General features: G+C 31.1%; 1 protein-coding gene across 14 annotated transcripts in view; it reads left to right on the forward strand.

Annotated features, from left to right (window-relative positions):
• The window catches only part of fne (ELAV like RNA binding protein found in neurons), a 113184-nt gene extending 101395 nt beyond the window's left edge, over positions 1-11789 (forward strand). For all 14 annotated transcript variants that reach the window (XM_074137805.1, XM_074137809.1, XM_074137806.1 and 11 more), the window contains one exon: positions 1-11789. This exon is cut by the window's left edge and continues 23259 nt beyond it. The gene's annotated coding sequence lies outside the window, so the exon portion shown is untranslated.
• Positions 11790-13905: the final 2116 nt, after the last annotated feature.

The following is a 13905-nucleotide window of genomic DNA, read 5'->3' on the forward strand; positions in this document are numbered from 1 at the left end:
ACATAGCCTTAAAGATGTAACGCAGATAAGCACTGTCTGTAGTTTCTCTTCTAGAAATTTAGCAAAAAAAAATGGTGAGCACAAAAGTTGGACACAAATTTCCTTTCCTTATTTTGATAATTTTCCAGTCTACCCAATGTTTAGCTTTTTGTTATTATTATTTGTTTATAAAAAATTAATACCAGGTTTTCCCAACGTTTTTTATGAATCTATTTTAGAGAAAAATTTGAGATTAAGAGTGAGTGGTTGCTTGAGCAAGATTTTTTTCAAACCTAAGCCTTCTTATGTCTTTTTTTTGGAAGGGGTGTGCAGTTTTAAAGCAGCGGTCTTAATTGGGACCGACATAACAACTCATCGGCTGAAAATAGTGGAGGTTGCTGTTTTCACCTAAATTTATGTTTCAATATCCGGGATTCAGTTGTTTGTCACCAAGTCACTGGCGGGAAACTTAGCTTTTTCTTTACCAAGAAAGGCATCTTTTGGCACCTCCAACCGGGGCCATTATTTGGCGGAATGCTTTCCATTGACCTAGCATCGGAGTTTTTTTTTTCTTACTTGGTTGGCCAAATCATCCTCGAGAAAAGCTTCCGTGCTTGGACATCTTCAGATTACTAGGAGGTAAGCTTCAGTGTGTTTAGTCAGTACAGGATCGGGGTGAAAGATCCTCAGGCCTCAAGGTTATTTGGTTCGATTGGTCCGGCAGTGCTGTGAAACTTAGTTGGTTCAATTCCAGATCTGAATTTTTGTTCTGGACTCAGCAGTCCCGGATACGCTAAACTCTGCGCCAGGACGAGCTTTGGGTAGCCTAGGCTTGATTATTTTCTACAGACGAATACTGCTTGCTACCTATTAGTCTTCGGTCCTGGTGAATTTGGAATTGAGGTATGGCCACCCAGCTCCAGCAAAGGCATTGGGCTCGCCAACATTTAACTCCCATTTCACGGAGGTAGTACTCCAAAAATTGAGCGATTTCAGAGCGCTTCTGTCTTGTAAAAAAAAAAAAGTCTTGTATGAGATCTCTGTTCACGTTGGGAAACCCTTAAAAAGTATATTTATTTTTAAAAGAATATGGCACTAAGCTCATTAATTGAATCTTAATTTTTTGGAATTTGAATTCTTTTTAGTTTTCCTGGAGAAATAAGATCGAATATTACACTGTACATTTAGAGCAGCAATTTACTATTTTAATGTAATGGGGTTTTTAGGGAATCGGACCTGGGATTGTCGCATAAATCGTAGGCCTATACTTACATAGTGTTTTACATACACACACACACATACATACACACAAAATACAAAACTTAAAAAAGTAATTTGGATATAATAACGAACTTGTAAGGTACTTGTTTAAAAATACTAATAATATTAAAACAAAACAAAACTGTCTGGAGCATTTTCAGCCAGGTGTGAAGTCTGGATATAACCCAAATAGTTTTATACGTCTGTACATACGTAGTTTGTGAGATTTTATATAAAAAGAATGTTAAAAAAATAAAATAAAAAGAAAGAAAGTCTTTTAGTACCTAATTGAGAAATAAAAAAACACTAAAATGAAGAAAACCCAATAACGTACTAAAGTATTGCGCGTTAAAAGAACATAAGGTCCTAAGGCCATTTTATTTTAAATTAAGTTAAAAGATCTTCCAAACATATATTAGGAAACATACATACATTTTACAATGATTGTAATTGAAAAAGAGTTTTGTTTTGAGATTAAAGTCTTAAAAGGAAAGTGTGCAATGTTAGCGGAGAGTAACCACTTAGTATTATTATTATTATTATTATTATTATTATTATTATTATTATTATTATTAATGTTGACAATATTTTCGTTGTTATTGACAGTTGTAGATCAAGTTATTGGATCCCATACCATTCCTCGGCTTTAAAAAAAAGAGAAAAAATTCGTGCACTCTAGTTTCGGCAATTGAAATAGCCTGACTGTCAGAGAAGGCGGCAAATCTACATCTAGTGCCTTACCCCAGCGATACTGACGGAGTGCTTCCAAGAGAAATAGGTTGCTTACGCCGTACACCCTAAAGAAAAAAAAAAATTCCTGCGGACGGAGGTACGCTAGTTTCTCATTCTACCTAAATACGAATTCTCTAAACCAAACTAATTATTCGTCCTTTAATAAGGGATAAAGTCCGAAACAGGTCAGGGATACAATGAACATGCGTGCTGCAATGTAGAAAAACAGCTTTAAAAAAGTATTTAACATCAAATTCTGTTTGCTGTTGGGGAAATCATCAGCAAAAAGTGTCGCTTTTAAAGGCTTAAAGAAAGCTTTGTACCAGGAACGAAATCTTACTACGATTTTCTCGTTTCAAATGTAGTCGAATATTAGTTGAAGATGAACCTTCAACCAGAACGACCCACCACTACCTGAACGCTTGATAGCATTGAAGAAGTTTCATGTGTCGATCAACATATGTTTTATATATAATATCACATCAGATCGTCTTCGGTGAATATGGAAGACTTGGAAACCATCATTAACTTTCTATTTTTTCGAGCCTTACTGATACGCTGCTAGTGATGTGTTCGCCAAGGTACGTCTTCAACTGATATTCGACCACTGCTGCTGATTTCCCTATCGGAAAAACCTCTGTTTGTGTTACCATATTTTACTTAGTCACGTGTGAAATTTAGAAAAACTAAAACAGCGTTTACAAAAAGGAATTCGCAATGTCGATACATTACCTGAAGAAAGATGCTTGTTAAACCTATCCCGAATAGTAACTCTTCAGGGCATCAAGCAGTAGAAAACGGAACTAGCATCGCACTGCCCGCGGAGGAAATAATTCTATTACCTTTATTGGGCAGCCTCTCATAAATGTCCGTCATGACAGATTCTAGAGCCAGCCATCCGTGTAAGCCATGATTTCATTTCTTCTCTCTATGGGCAAATTAGTTTGATAATTGAAAATCAACGTCTGTTATAGCAACGCTGAATCTAGTAATACTAGAAAGACTTTAATAACAAAACAAAAACGTTTTTTATTACTTCCTAAAATGCCAAGAATTTATTCGTTTGCAAAAAAAAAAGTTACATTGCACACAATTTTCAAATAAACCGTATCTTAACTTATCCTGTACATTTACTGTGAAGTGGCTATATTTTTGTAAAATGATAGAAAAATAATATATATATTATCTTTATATATATATATTAAATATGTATAAATAAATATATATATAAAAATCTTATATATATACAGATATTACTTTATAAATATAAAGTGTATAAATAAGAAAATAACAATTTTGATCAACTTAAGGATTTTAGGGAGAAATTTGCAAAACTAAACGTAAGATTTTACTTTCAACCTCTACAAGAAAAATTAAACTTGTTTCCAATTTATAAAAAAAAACTTATTTCTAGAAACTTATTGAAAAATATATACCGTAAATTAATAAAAACTTAAAGATAAAAACCGTTTTTCTATTAAAAGAATTTTTTGTAAATATGTATAAAGATATCAGTCTTACATTTGTATAAACTGTTTGAAAGAATCTACTGAAATTATCTCAACAAATTTCTTTATATTGGGCCGCTTTATTTTAAATAATTGATATATAATTAAATATTTCGAGTGCAAAAAGGAACATTGTAACTTATTTTGAGATTATGATTCCTTGGAAAGAAGCGACTCCAAAAAATAGGAAAGTTACTAGGAAAATTACTGTCCCTTCCAAGAGTTCATTTTGCGTCCCATCGTGGTGAATAATAGTAGTTTATCTGGGCGTAAAAGTAAAAAGAAAGTTATTCCATTGTTGCTCTGTTCCTAGGATGGGCTGAATTTGAAGCCATGTAGCACAGAGATGCTGTAGGAGAGAAATTTCAGCACCATTGAGCTAAATGTGCATACTTAGTATTCTTTAACCTTCTTTTTTATAAGGCCATTTGCTATTTTTTACCAATTTGATCTGTTTTTCTTTGCATCCGAGTGTGTATTTTTTTAATTGTTAGTTTATTTATTGATTTTATTGTCTTGTTTTATTTTTGTTAAAAAATGTACCATTATTTTTTGTTTTAATTTTCTGGGGGCAACAGTGGAATTAGATATGTGTGTTGTTTTGACTTCTCTTCATAAGTGCTATGAAATTAAAATTGACAAAAATGTGAAACTTTTTTTATTTTACGCTGGTTTGAATTGGAATAAAAAGTCTTAAATCTGTACCTCAGAGCAGGTTAGTGTTTACAAGTAGACATGCCTCCTGAGTGGCAGCTTTGGTGCTGAATTTTATTTTGAATGGTTAATGTCTTCTCAGGTTGCGCTTTATGCTGCTCTGACGACAGTGCAATCCTGCATCTTATTATCAGCACATATGGTTATTACATCCTAGCCATTGGTTAACCGTGAGTCAACAAGAACGTGCCTCTTTAGGTTGGCGAAAATTGTAGGCTGTTAGTCTCATTTCCCCTCGACCCATTGCTTTGACCAATTTAGGTTCAGCGTCAAATATAAGCCTACTCGGGGACATCAAATTTTAATTTTCATTACACTGCAGAGATCTATGAAGAAAGAAAACAATCAAATGAGTCTGATCAGTTTACACTGATTGGGGCATTCCCACTTGACCCGTGACTACTTTCAACAAAAATCTATTAACCATTGAAAATGCGACGCTTTAAAACAAATTCTCACACAGAATCTTGTACATATTTTGTAAAAAAAGAAAATAAGCAGCACAAAGGTTTTTTTTGGTTATAAAATTTGGTGGAAAAAAAAAGACTGATGCTATCTACAAAAACTTCCTGTATTTCTCCCAAAGCGCCCTCTAATCAGCTGGATAGCTCGTGAGGCCTATTTCATAATACAAAATAAAAACCTAGAATTAGAATTTTCTCCATTCCCTCTAAGTGGGAGGGGGTTTTGCTTCTACAATAGTTTCCCTTAAATGTTACCAAAGCAATATTCTCCTAGCCTAGGAATCACCTAGCCAACTTTGAGAGAAGATGCCTAAAAGCACTTACATTAAAAGGACAAATAATACGATGTGAAAGTTGAAGAACTAAAGCTTATTTCATTGTTGCGCCCAATTGAGAGGCATTTGTAGTACATTTCTATGTAACAGGAATTTGCCATTATCTCATTTGGCTCATGAGGTTTATTTCGTGATTAGAATTAGAAAATTCTAATTTCCATAAAATTATTGTTTGTCCCATTAACTTTTAGTGGGTGAACAGTTTGCATCTGAGTTAACACGGCGTATTAACAAATTCTTATAACTCATATAAAGGTTAGGGTGGTCTGCGTTCTCCCTCGAAAGAGTCTCCCACGTCTTCTTTCACTGCCACCTTCCAATTTAGACTTCCCTCGAGAAGATTTGCACATAAACCAAAAGTGCTGTTTCCTTCATTTGCTGCTCTTCTTCAACTGCTCACAGTATTCTTTCTTTTATCCTTGCTTTAGCTTTAAAGTAGATAAATAGCAGATTGCTAGGTTCCTGCGCCACATCACCAACTAATTTGTTCCTTTCATATTGCTTCCCAGTAATGCTCTTCCCACCTAATGACAGATAATTAATTTCTCACACTTTGACAATTTAATTTACCCGGTAACTGAGTCTAGGGAAATTGGAGAGCTAAAATCCAAAATGTTGGCTCAGGAAAGGAGTCCATTATGAAAACCTTTGGTTTCTGAGAAGTGCGGCTCTAATTCTAGGACAACTCAGCCTACAGCCTTAGCCTCTGCATCTAATTAGGCGCTAAGTTGGCTTTTTACCCTTTCTTACAGATACTCACAGAAGTATCTGGCTTTCACAATACTCCTCTGCCTGGGATGATGGGAACTTACTGACATATAATTAATAGTTCAGCACTTGACAGTTAAGGCGATTAGCAACTGAAAATTAATAGAGCAGAACGAAAGAACTTAATTTTAGTAAAATATATAAAAACAATCTCCTAAAATTAAAAAATATTATTTGAATCATGGCACGTATCTGTTCAATATTTTTATTTGATTTCATTTTAAATAATTGAAAAATAGGTATGTTAACTTTATTTATTGGTGCATGTCAAAAGAAACACCTGAATCGATTTTAAAATTTTAAACTACCAACATAACATCTAAACCCCCAATTTTGATTTGGAAATATTTTTATGAAATCTACTTTTATGGATAATTTACAAATAAAACGATGCCATTCCACCTCAACAAAGAGGCGATATTGAATACATTATTTAAAGTGAAAACCAAATTATAATTACGAAAATTACTAATATGTATATTAGTAATTAGTTTATATATATACATTATATATATACATTATATATATATATATTATATATATATTTTATATATATATTTAAATGCAAAACATAAAATTAAAATATGATATTAAAATGTTAGAAAGGGTTCAGAAAAGTGGACAGAGACCTCTTAGGTGTCTTATCCTCAGAAGCTCTAGGGCTTTGATAGAGTTGAGAACCCTCTCGGTGAGGAAGTGTGTTGTAGGCCTAGAATGCCGTGACGAGTTGGAGCCCACATGTAGTCGAACTGAACTTCATTGGATACGTTAAACCCAACAAACTAAACAAACCAATCAAAGATTTTTTTTTCTGAAGCTGCAACATTTAAATAGTTGAAGATTTGAATAGAATAATATTAGTGGATCACGAAAATAAAAATATAAAGAAGTATCCTGATGTTTTTGTTTTTTTCGGCTGCAGTTTAACCAAGGCATTTTACGTTGGGCAGATGTAAAACTACATCTGTATTCTTTACTCCTACTTGTTTGCCCACCATCAACCTGGGCCCTCAACTCACTTTTCATCTTTCACATATGTTCCTGAACTCTACTTAGGCTTTGGGGCTTCAGGTCTGCCCTCCTCTCTAAAACCTCTTCTCACTTAGCTAGGAGAAAAGAAATAAAAGAATAATAAAATTAAACTGAACAAAGTTACCTAAATTTGTAAGTGGCAATAAAATACTTTTTATTTGGGAGAAAGAAAATTTTAATATAAAAAATGATTGTAAGAAAGAAAAAAAGCACTTCTCTTGTAAACACTTTTTAAATATAAAAGGATGAAAATATAAAATAAAATATATAGATTCAGTTTTTTTTTGGTAGTAATTTTTAGATTTAAATTTATATTTAAAAAACAAAAAAGTATATAATAAAAAATTATATATATATGTAAAAAATACAAAACACATAAAAACTTTAAAAAACTCTTGTGTATTGTCTTTTTAAAAAGAAAGAAGTAAAACTTTAAAATAAATTTAAAACTTTTATGTACTGTGTTACCAAACCAATATTTATGTAGTACTCTAGAATAGTGTTCTCCAAAATATAAAATATTTATAGTTTTCTCATTAATGGAAAATTAAAAAGGAAAAGATAATTAAAAAAAAAATATCAAAAATTATTATTTAAAAAAACTCTGAGAAAGAGGAAATATTATTATTTTAAAAAATGAGTAAATAAATGAAAAAAACACTTTCTGACAAAGCTAAGGCAGACTTTCAGAAACGCTTTTATGAAAACATCGATGACATTCTCTGAATTTTATTATGTCAAGAAATTATTGTTACAACCCTTTAGGTTAATCCCTAAGGCTTTTTCTGTTAAAGTCGTTAAATAAATTAATATTTAGATTACTCTTACTAATGGTCCTAGGTTAGGATAATAACTTTGCTGGAGCTGCGGTCTGTTTTAAGACGCCAGAGATATTTGTTGATGTCTTGGTGAATTGACTTTTGGGTTCTAGGCTGAGCTTTACGCATTTCTTGGTTCTATAAGTTAAGAATGTTACTTTAAAAAGCGGGATCTGTTCCTGTTTCGTATTGTCTAGGCTATGTTGAAGATTACATTAAATTCCTTGGGTCTAAGTCTCAAAAAGTTGGTTTCAGAATATGCACAGGGGAAGGAGAAGTATTTTGTGCTAAAAATACGAAATACTAAAAGATGTTTGCATGCCCACATCATTATGGTATGTCATTTGTCATTCGTAGATCAGGCGAGATGGGACACTTTTCGCATTTGTCGTTTTGTGAATGACTTTCGGAGGTTTATACGAGACAGACTAAAATGATGATTAGGCTCAAGGCCCTTGTCCCTAACCACGCCTTGAGTTATTCTTTGATTGTAGCTAGGTGGATTTAGTTTTAGATAGCGTTGGGCTGAGTATTTTCCCTTCGACGGATCCCAATTCAAATACTTTTTTTTTATACGTAATTTGGCATCTTAAAACTAGGAGGCCAGTTCCTTAAGGGCATTAGCACAGATCGGTGCCTCTTCACATAGACAAATTATAAGATAACGCTCTCCTCTAATTTGTTGGTGCCTAAACGTAGGCAGATGCTTTTAATCGTGGAAAAGCTGTTCGAAAAGTAGGTGGAAAACAAAACAATGGATAAAAAAATTATGTTAGCAGTATCCAGCTAAGTTGCATTAGGTTTCTTCCATGCTCGAAAAAAAAAAGTTTTGCTTTGGTGACAAAGTAGACTACTTAGGCGTGAAGAAAGTTCGTGTTTTAATAAGACACTGTGAAGATGCGATCTATAGTACTACCCAGCTTTGGAGCTTCATACCGATATTGAAACACTCCAAGAAGTACAGTTGTTTAATTCGAACTTATCTGGATTATTAAGAAAATATATCCGGGATTTATATCCTCTTATGAAGAGGCTTTCTTCAATGCAAACGAAGTTTTCAATTCCTCGATATTCATCAAACTTTTTAAAAAACTAAAAGCTATTGAAATTGAAGGATGAAATTTAGTCTACAGTATTTATAGATCGTTTCAGGAAGCCTTAGCTTGTAGATAATGAATCATTTAAAATAAAAACTTGGATCTTCCAAGAGTACATTGCACAAATTAAAGGCAAACGAAATACAAATAAAATTATGTGTTTAATACTTATGTACTGCTAAATTAATTTTTATTGGATATTACAAGATTTTTTTAAACAAAACATTGTTTACTATTAATTCTATTAAAACATTTTTAATACTTTTTAACTACTTTAATTTTTTAAATTCTTATATTTATAATAAAATAATAATAATCATTTATCTATTCATATTTAATATCTTTTATTAATCAATTTATTTGTTTGTTCTAAAATAGACTGTAAAAAAAATTGGGAACTCTAAATTTGAATTGAAAAGTGGCCATCTTTTTATTTAGTTGGAAGAAGTGCCCTGCCTATGCTATGCTTTGCCACTTTCTTTTTTAAGCTACTACTGTATATTTACATATCTCGCCTCTTTCATAATTAGTTAGTTAGTCAGTATGTATTATATGTATTTCATTCATATGTTACTAACTCATTTTTAGGCATTTGGAAAAGCGGTTTGCTTTGATTTAGATTCTTCTTTTTGTACATTTTAGATCAATTTTGAAAAATAAAATTTTAATTGAGTACAAAAGAAAAATCTCTGGTATATTATATGTTTTCAATATTTTTTAAAGGTTAAAACATTATGTTTAATGAAATATAAGGTTTAAAAAGAAAGGAATAGGTTAAATAAAAAACCGCTTGTCATTCAGATTTGCAGAATGATTGGAAAAATACAATATGAGCTTATCCAAAATAAAACAATGAGCCCCTGAAAATTTAGAAAAGAAATGCCTTCTCAGGCATTATAAAGTTTGGCTTGGAGAAAAATTCATCGGTAGAAATAAATTGACATCCTAGATTTAGGGATTTAAGCTACATCTTCCGTCCATGTAAGATTTTGTTTTTTCAACAATGAAATTGTGTAGATTGTGAAGAAAAACTGTGAAACTTTTACCAACATTGAACTAGCGCTTTGATATAGAGAATAAGTCATCTGGGAGTTTATAAAAAAAAAATCACACCCATTGCGACATAAAAAAAAAACTATTTTGGCTCCCTCGGATGTAGTAGTGTTAATGTATACGCACAGTACGCCCTGAGCGTGTGAGCTATAATTGGCCTGTGTATGAGTTAAACCCTAATTTAATTCACATGCTGTTGTGTCTTCTTTATGCCTTGGGTGTATTTGTCTGAGTTATTAGCTGGGATACTCGCAGGAAAATCAAAGTTACTCCTGAAGAAGTGGTCAAATCTACTACCCAACTAATCGACAAGTCTCTCCTCAAATTACAGTCTATTTAAAAAACAAACAAATATTATAACATTATAAAGCAATAGCTGTCTTAAACGTTTTTGCTTTACGACTCAAGAGATTTAAATAAAAGAAAAGAACAAAGAAAGGAATGTGAGGGATCTTATAGGACCCTTCTCTGATAATCTGCAAGGAGATTTTTTGAAAGGTTTTCGGAAATTCTTTTTTATTTGGTGATTCTTCCTGTACGTCTTTTATAATTTTAAAGGGCTATATATTTTGTGATGTGCGACTTTTCTGAAGCCTGGCTTGGTACTAGTAGAGAAAACTTCATTCAATTAGTTTTGGCATGCTCTGTGCCGAAGTGAAAAGGGGCCTAGAAAAGAATATAGAGTAAAACAGAATGAACTAACTGGCCAATACTAAGCTGGAGAGAGTCTGCATCTCATTACTGAAGGCAGAGCTCATGTTCCAAGTCCCCATACAAATAACCTTAACTCCTGCAATGGAGTTTTTAAAAGCAAATTTAATTTTACTTGTCGAATGTACATTAAATATTTCTAAAATGATTTTTTTTTGTCAATTGTTATAAAAGTTGGAATCTTTTGAGACATGCCATTGTACAAAAAAGTAATAATTTTCAATCTCTCACTATCTCTTTCAGTGTTCAAGCAAACAAACACCTGTCTAAATTATTGTGCTTTGAATCATATGCTCTTTGTTCTCCAATTAAGTGCATTTTCATAAATAAAAAATAAAACAATAAATTAAACATTAAATTCAAAAACGTTTAAAGTAAGAAAGAGATAAGTTCTTCGTATACGCAAAAAAAAAAAAAAATCAATTTATCAGTTTATAATTGCAGAACTAAAAATTAATTAAGTGCATTCAAAAATTTGTCTCGAATGAAAATTATTTATTTTTAAGCGAATGAAAAACTAAAAAAGAAAATGAAAATTTTAATAAATAAACGTTTTTATTTACAAGATTTTTTCTTGAGCTTGAGGTTTTCTCAGACCAAGTTTCCTTCCGAAAAAAACAAAATACCATTCGGATATCACACATATATCGACAATACACATTGTCTAATTTTTAATATTTATCTTAAACCTTAAATTGTATGTTGTCAGAGATAGGCACTTCAAATGTGAAAACTTATTACTTAAAAAAAAAAAAAAAAAGCTCCTAATGATACCATTTATATCAACAAACTTTATCTAATAGAAAATTTAACATTCTTGCGATTGGCAGAATTAAATTTGATTTGTATATTTTTAATGGGAAAAGAACGTTAAACCGTCTTCTTAATTATGGCCGGTACTTTATGTGTTTATACTACATAAACTCATATTGCTACAATGTCTTGGACAAATTCACTGGAGAATTTAGTACTTTGGCACCGATAGTAAAACAGTCTTAAGTCCAAAATGCCTAACTTCCTTAGCTACACATTTGTGGAATCTATCTCTTATACTTCTCATCACGAAAAAACTAGCCTGGTTTTGCAGACATACCTAGGCTACTTTGTTTAAACCTCTTAATACAGTTTAAGATTATTAAGATATTCTAGAGACTTTTGGGCATCAAATATCTATTTATCTATTTTCATTCAGTATTAGCTAATTTTTTAAATTGAAATTAGTAAAAAAAAAAAATCAAATTTATTATTATAATTATTATTCTCATTTTATAATATCCTCATTAATATTTTTTAAACTAAAACAACAATTAGCTGCAACCGTTATTTCCTATAAATCGCAAGAGAAAGAAAAATACTAAAGTAAACAAACAAAAATACCTCAATAATGACTTCCATGTACAAAACATTTTTCGTAAAAATAATTCCATAATTTCAATTTTTTAAAAGAAAGTATCAGTTATCAAAAGTTATGCAAAGCGGTTGCAGAAATAATTTTTATATAATATCTTTATTTTTCAAAGAGCGAAAAAGTAATTTCAAACGATGGAGTTTTGTTCAATTCTGGCGAACTTGTGAAATTCCAATAATTTTCAAAACTTTCAAATATATATTTTGTTTTCTTCCTGTTATTTATTTATTTTAAGTATAAACAATAACATAAAAAAGTAGTTTCATAATAAAATGTGATTAAAAAGTGAAAATTAAATAAATAATTGTTGTAGAAAATTATTTAAATAACAAAAACAAAAAATGTACAACCCCCGTGGATTGCTGTGTTCACAAACACAATTTGTTACAAAAAAAAAAAAAAAATACAAAAAATAAAAAATATATGTATAAATAAGTAAAAATAAAAAATAACTCTAAAAAAATGATGTTACCAATAATAATATTTTTAGGGATAAAAAACGATTATTTTGAAAAAAATAAAATAAATTTTCCCAAAGTCACACATATATATATATTTTTTGTTTGTATTTGGGAAAATCAAGATCTTGTGAATATTGTATCTTTTCCGCAATTAAAAGAAAAAGAGATTAAAAAAATAATTGTAATAAAAATTATTTCTAAATAAAGGTAAAACAAAGAATAACCTGAACTTGTTGTAAATCTGCAATATTTGTACTTTTCCATGTTATGAACTCACAATAAATTATTAAAAAAAAAAAAAAAAAAATTATTATAAATTTATGTAGTATTATTTTGAATCCTTATGCATCACCGTCCTAAACATTACCAAAGACAGTTTTTGGATTTCTTTACTCAATTGGGTCTAATTGACTAATATATTACTTTTTCAGTGGTCTCGACGTTGCCGTTCTCCATTAATGTTCATTTTCTAAATCACTCGTGTTTGAGAATTTTTACAATTGATAGCCAGAACTACTTTTACAACATAATACAAGCATTCTTTACTTCCACAAACATTTTAATAATCGATTACTTTGAAGACCTTACTTTTTCGCCCTAATACTTCTGAAAACACTAAACTGACAAAAAATAAGAGTGAAAGACGGTCCTTATTTTACGTAACTTCTTGTGCAGAAAGCTGAATTCTTGTACCCTCAGTAAAGGAAGGGTTATCACTCAATTTGATTAAATTTGTTAGCTTACCTTAGATTCGTGTTACATCTAAAGCTGCAAAAATACTCTGATGTACAATTTATTCAAGTACCATTGTAAGATGATACCCTTTGTTTTTAGTATGTAAAATGCGAAAAAATCTCTTCTTACTACACACCTACTCTTCTGCCGTTTCATTTATTTTCAAAAAGAGTGAGTTTTTAGTAGCCTAGTGCATATTTGCCTGCCAGTCTATTGATGATGAGACATAACGAGGGAGTTCTCAATTTTATTTCTGTCAATTTTCTTCAGTCGCATTTTGTACTTTTTCCGGTGCAGCATGCAAATTAATTTAGATAGTATTCAGTCTTAAATAGCTGGACGAGTTTCATTCAGAAGAAAAAAAAGAAGGAAAGTAAAAAATAGTGATGTGATGGAATAAGGAGACTTTAGGTATGATAAAATAGTAGTATGAAATAACTGCTAGACCAGTATTCGTTCCTAATCTTTAGTCGTCATGTTAGAGATAGCAAGTTTTCTGAGGACCGTATGTTTTGATCTTCTTTGCAGGTTTCTGGTCTCCTTTAAAACATTTTCCCATATTATCTCAGTCAGTGCTCTTTGTTTGAATACTTGAATGATCTTCGCACTGTTTACTTGTTTGTAAGAGGCAGAAACCAACTATGCTCCGAATTTTTAGAGTAAGGGTAACAGGTGGTAGATTGATCCAATCTCACTCAAGAAAGATCTACTCAGTTGCTTTTGAATCACCTTAAGTTTTAATTTATTAGCAATTCTAACTATCTTTAATTATATTTTTAGTAAAACCAAGGTTATGAATACAATTTGGATGAAGATACTGAAACCGCACT

Source organism: Rhodnius prolixus, unplaced genomic scaffold, assembly GCF_049639745.1.
Source record: "Rhodnius prolixus isolate KJV_2025 unplaced genomic scaffold, Rpr scaffold_11, whole genome shotgun sequence".
Taxonomy (NCBI): Eukaryota; Metazoa; Arthropoda; class Insecta; order Hemiptera; family Reduviidae; genus Rhodnius; species Rhodnius prolixus.